Below are 5,974 nucleotides of genomic sequence, written 5' to 3' on the forward strand. Positions count from 1 at the left end.
AAACCATCACCGGGAGGTTGTTCTCTGCCGCCAGCGCTGCGGCGTCAGCCCCGCACACTCGGGGCCCCGCAGCATCCCTGCCGTGGGAAAGAGCCCGGAGCAGCCGGTCGGGAACGGGTCTCTCCTCCGCCACAGCCTCTGCACCAAGCCCTGCTCGCAGCGGGATCCCCGAGGAAAACACCTTCTTAAAAGCACTTGGAAATGAAAACAAGTCTTCAGGGCGCTGGCAAAAACCCCAGTGTCACAGCTCATCACCTCACTGCCTCCAAACTGCCTTTAAAAACCAGGCAGGGGCTGGGCATCGGGCCCCACCATGCAGCCTGTGCGTCCCCCGGGAGAGCTCCCCCGCTGCACCACGCTGCTCTTGGCATCCCAGGGCTGTTCATTCCCCCGGGAGCCGGGCCAGTCGATATATTTACTCCTATTCCTGCAGCCTGAATTGGTCCCTGAGCATCGGGGATTAAAACACACAAGCTGGTGTCAGCGGAGCACGGGCGGCTCGGTGGGGATGACACCGCCTGAGCCAAAGAAAACATCTCCCCCAGCAGCAGCTCTGCAGGGCCCTACCTGCGAGAGCAAGCAAAACACCGCAGGAAAAAACCCCACGTACTTTGGTATTTGTACATAAAATGCTCCAGTTCCTGCTGCTGAATAAGAACGTCCCATCAGACAACCTCGCTCTCTGCATAGGGCACCACGGGGGTGGCCGGCGGCTTTGCAAGACCCCCCTCAGCTCCTGGAGCTTCCCCCGGGGCTCTGCCAGCCCTCCTCGAGCTGGAGCCACGGCAGATTTAGCGAGCGGGCACAAAAAGCCCTTTCCAGGGCAATGTGCCTCCAGCAGCCTCGGCCAGACGCCGGCAAATTCTTTCCGAGCATCTGCTGCTCATTCCTACAATGTCAGCTTTGATTCCCCGGGACCCCGTGCCGCTGCCCTCGCCGAGTCGCTCCTGCTCCGGCGCAAGCGCCGACACGAGGCACGAACATGCCCGTCTCCGAGCTGGAAAGAGCCTGGATTGCAGGGAGAGCCCCTCTGGAACGCCGCACCGGGGTGGGGGGGGGGGTGTGTGACCTGTGTCAACCTCCACCCCGGTCAGTTTTGCGAGGGGTTTTCCATCTGGAGAGCAAAGCCGGCTGGAAAAAACACTGGGAATGAGGACTCGGGCATGGATCAGCCTCCGCAGCGCCGGGAGATCCAGGTCTTCCAGCCGCGCTTTCCCTGCTGTAGGGAAAAGAGCATTAAAACCCCATAGGAAGTCATTGCAAACCCCTTATGCGCTTCTTAACTCTGGGGCTATGTGGAGAACATCTTTGGATCCACCGTGTTTTTCATCCCCGGCTGCTGTTTACCAGTCTCCCTCCCTCGTACCAACGCCACGGGATAAACCCCGTCGCAAAGCTCTGCTGTAAAGAAAACATCACGCAATAAACTTGCCGGCCGGCGCGGCTTGGAAAAGCAGCTCGGGCCGTCGCTGCTGACTCGGCGGGGGATTTATTCAGCACGGGGTCTTGCAAACAGGGCTGAAGGCAGGCAGAGGCTGGGCCCGGTTCAGCCGGAGGTGCCGGAGCAGTGTGCCAGGCTCTCATAGGAAATACACATTTGGATGCAATTCCAGGGTTGGGGATTTAACATCGCTTGAACTTGCCGGCTGAGGTGGGTTTTTCTTCCAAAGAAGCAAGCGCGCAGCTTCTGTGCATGCGAAGCGAGGCCGGTTTGCATGTGCAGCGTTTCTTCCCCCCTCCACGTATTTAATTACATTTAGAAGAAGCGGCTGAGTCTCCGTGCCCGCGGTTTCGGGTCAGGTTTGTACCCCTGTGGTACCCACCAGACCATCGCAGCGCCGACTGCTCAACCCAGCCGCAACCCCCAGGCCCCAAATAGATCCAGCCCATTTCTCCATCACTCAAATTCATCCTCCCCTTGCCAAAATATCAATTTTTTAAAAAAAATTCTGCCTTATCAGCCATCTAACCCATCACCAGGCTTTTCTTCCAGCCCTCCCGAGCCACCACAGGGGTGAGGGAAGGGATTCGGCACGGGATCCACACGTAGGCACGGGCTGTCCCGCAGCAAGAGGCAGCCCAAAGTGCCGGGCGAGATGGGAAGATGAATTCACGGGGCAGGAATTTCTTGTTTTTAAGAGTTTAGAGTTGGTTTTACCCCACATCACAGGGTGCAGGTATGCGCAAGCTGTTATTACAAGTTTTAAGGCCGTCACTTAATGCAGCCTCTACTAACCCAAAAGCTAGATTAATTCCTGCTTGTGGTTGCCCCGTAATTAAAATCGTCTCCAATTCTTCATGAACTCAACAGTTTCCTCCTAATGAAGAGAGGCAGATGAAAGAGACCTTCACTGGGAAAAAGGACTCGGTTATAAATATTACATTACTTCATCCGCCACAAAAGCTATTTGGATGCTGGAAACTCAGCCTGGGCAGCCGGGGGCCAGCCCCACCAGCCCCAGCAGATGCCCCCGAGCGCTGGAGGTGTCCAAAAAGCCTCTGCAAGGAAGGTCCCCCCAGGAGCTCGCCTGTCTCCACCTCTGCAACACTCCTCTTCTTCCTCCTCCTCTTCTTCCTCCCCTTCGGCTACTGCAATGGGACACCACCAACGGGCAGAGCGGGTGCTGGGGACACCCGGGGACGGCCGCAAAGGGCCGAGCCAAGCACATCATCCCAAAAATGGGATAATGGCCCCTCTGTCACCTCCTATTTGCGTCGCAGCTGCAATCGCAGCCAGCACTGGGGACGAGCCCCGTGGGACGTCACATCAGGGCATGGGGAAACACAGGCAGAGCCACAGCAGCTCGGGAAACCGCTCCCCCTGCCCGTCCTTCTGCCATGTACGGAGCTGAATCCGGCCTGGAAGCGTTGATTTTCCATCCGCCTGCGATCCATGGCACAGCAGCCATTCCGGCCTCTTCATTCCCTTATTTTGGTGCACTAAAAACTAAATAAAGCTGCCCAGCCTCCGCCGAGGATGCACACAGAAATGGATTTCGCCTGGCACAGGCTCCAGCGAGGGAGGGACAGCGCCTGCTCTTCCTCTTCCCTCTTCTGTTATTGAACCAGCCCCTTCCATTTTATTTCCTTCCGGAAAACTTTGCCCCGAGCCTTTGGGATTAGAGCAGTATCTGCTGAGAGCATCCAGTTGGGGGGGACCGCGCTGAGGGCCAGCACAGAGCCCCGCAGGGCACCCCACGTCCCGATGAGGCCTGTGGCTCCGGATCCTGTCCCCCCCCACACGTTCCCGGGGGCTTTATGAACCATCCCCTGGCATCGCCAGCGAGAAGCCAAAACTTCCCAGTGCCCAGGCGCAGCTCCCGGGACCACAGGCATCACTCCGAAGGATACACGTGGATGCGAAGCAGCACCTTCGCTCCCCCCTCCACGGGCAGGCTGCAGCCCACAACAGCAGCATCCGTAAATCCCTTGGGATGTGGCCCTGGGCCTTGGCTGCGGGATCTGCTCCCTGGACCACAAAGCAGCCACAAGGGCCGGTGTCACCGTCCTGCATCCCCACGCCGCAGAGAGCACAGCCCCGAGTTTCCAAACCATGGACGTCCCTATTTAATAAACCCCTCCCAAGATGCTCCGGCCCTGGGCAAACCCTCCCTTCCTGGGGGAAAGCGCTTTTGGGGAGCCCCATCCCCAGCGTCCCGCTCCCGGGCACCCTCCTATACGTGGGATCGGCGCCCAAACCCATCCCCGCTCCGGGGAACGCACAGCGCTTTGTGCACATGGGGAGGGGAAGAAAAAAAAAAAAAAAGGTGGCGAAGCGCTCCGCAGACAGCCGAGAGCCCGAAAACCAGCTCCATTTTATGCCGAAACGCACATAACCGCGCCTGGACTACCCAGAGCCCCCTCCGCGGCCCGCGGCGTCCTCGCCTCCAGCTCCAGATCCGGCAAAACGAAGCCAAATCAAGTTACTTTTTTTTAATCCTGGAGCGGGCAGAGGGGGGATTTGTCTCTCCGGCTGGGAGAGCTCCTCGGCCACGCCAGAGCCTCCATAAGCTTCACATGCTGGATGAACGGGGTCACTGCCCTACGTCTCTAAACGTTAATCCAAATGATAGATGAAAATGTCTTGTCTTTTCAGAAAAAAAAAAAAAAAAAAAAAAGCGTAAAACTCAATTAACAAGCAGGCAGATATTTTAACCACCGCCATCATTTGTGTACTCCATCTGGAGTCCAAAGGCTGCTTTTTTTTTAGCAGGAGGGAGCTGACATCATCTTAATTTGAAATTCACATTTATTTTTACATCTGGTCTGAATTAATCTTTTTCAGCGTACTGACTTTCATGTAATGGAATAATTGCTTACAGACTCTGGGTTTAAAGAGCCTGAATAAACCCAGTTTAAAAAAAAGAAACCCCTTTACGAAACGATAGTAAAAAGCCAGTACCTATAACCAAACCCCAATACGCCTTCGGGACTGGGAGTTTTAAACGAAACAACATCGCTTTCAAGCAAGAGAGCTCGAATTAATCCCCGCTCTACCCAAGAATCGGAGAGGGCGAGCGAGCCCCGTGGAAAAACACTGACACAAACCAGCCCGGGAATTAGGCAGAGCGGCAAAGCTCTGCGTGCCCGGGTCCATCAGCGCCACGCCGAAGCATCTCTGGAAAAGCAGAGTTTGGCTTAGAGGGAAAAAAATCCTCATGACCAGGAACGCGTCAGCCGTGAGCAGGGAAAAAAAAAAAAGCTGATTCAGGACTGCAGGACGACAGCAAAGGTGGCGGGGGGCCGGGGGCACAGCGGGGACGGGCACTGCCTTACTCCCCCGCGCGAGTCAAAGGACACGGGAACACCAAGCATGGTCCTGGGAAACCTCAGCTCCGTCCTGGGAAACCTCAGCCCCGATTTCCTCGCTGCCACGAGGGCACGATGTCAGTTAAAGCCCAATTCAAGAGCTGCATGGGTTTATCCTTGCCGCTTCCAGAACCTGGCGGGGATTCTCCGTGTTTCCTACCGGGGATGCGAAGACCATTAGTGGCACTACCAGGCATCAGCCTGCACTCCGAGCCACGGCACCCCCACGGCCAACCCATGGGTGGGGGCACCCATGGGTGAGTGGGGCCCGTGGACAAGGGGGTCCCACAGGTGACTGTGACCCAGAAACAGGAGGATCCGTGGATGAGAGGACCCATGGGTGAGGGGACCAACAGATGACGGGACCCATGGGTGAGGGATCCCATGGGCAAGCACAACCCACAGCCAAGAGGACCACGGGTGAGAGGACCAACAAATGACAGGAACCATGGGTGAGGGTTCCCCATGGGCAAGTGCAGCCCATGGGCGAGGGGACCCATGGGTGAATGCAACCCACGGAAAAGAGGTCTCACAGGCAAGAGGACCCACGAGTGAGGGGACCCATGGGTGAGGGACCCACTGGCAATTGTGGCCCATGGGCAAAAGGACCCACTGGTGAGTGTGACCCACGGGTAATGGGACCCATGGGTGAGTGTGACCCATGGGTGAGGGGATCTGTGGGTGAGGGTGACCCAGGGGCAAGTGTTATCCACAGGCAAGGGGACCCACGGGCAAGGCGACCCACGGGTGAGAGTGACCCATGGGTAAGAGGACCCACTGGCGAGGGGATGTGTGGGCGAGTGTGACCCACAGGTGAGGGGACCCATGGGCAACCGTGACCCAGGGGCAAGGGGATCCGTGGGTGAGTGTGACCCAGGGGTGAGGGGTCCCACAGGCCAGGGGATCTGTGGGCCAGCGTGACCCAGGGGCGAGGGGTCCTGCAGACGAGGGGACCCGTCGGTGAGTGTGACCCACTGGTGAGTACGACTCACGAGCAAGGGTCCCTGTGGGTGAGGGTACCTACTGGTGAGTGTCACCCATGGGTGAGGGGACCCGTGGGCAAGTGTGCTCCGCGAGCAAGGGGTCCCGCGGACGAGGGGACCCATGGGAGAGTGTGACCCACGAGCAAGGGGTCCCGCGGACGAGGGAACCCATGGGAGAGTGT

This window comes from Aptenodytes forsteri, unplaced genomic scaffold (genome assembly GCF_000699145.1).
Source record: "Aptenodytes forsteri isolate BGI_AS27 unplaced genomic scaffold, ASM69914v1 Scaffold76, whole genome shotgun sequence".
Classification (NCBI taxonomy): Eukaryota; Metazoa; Chordata; class Aves; order Sphenisciformes; family Spheniscidae; genus Aptenodytes; species Aptenodytes forsteri.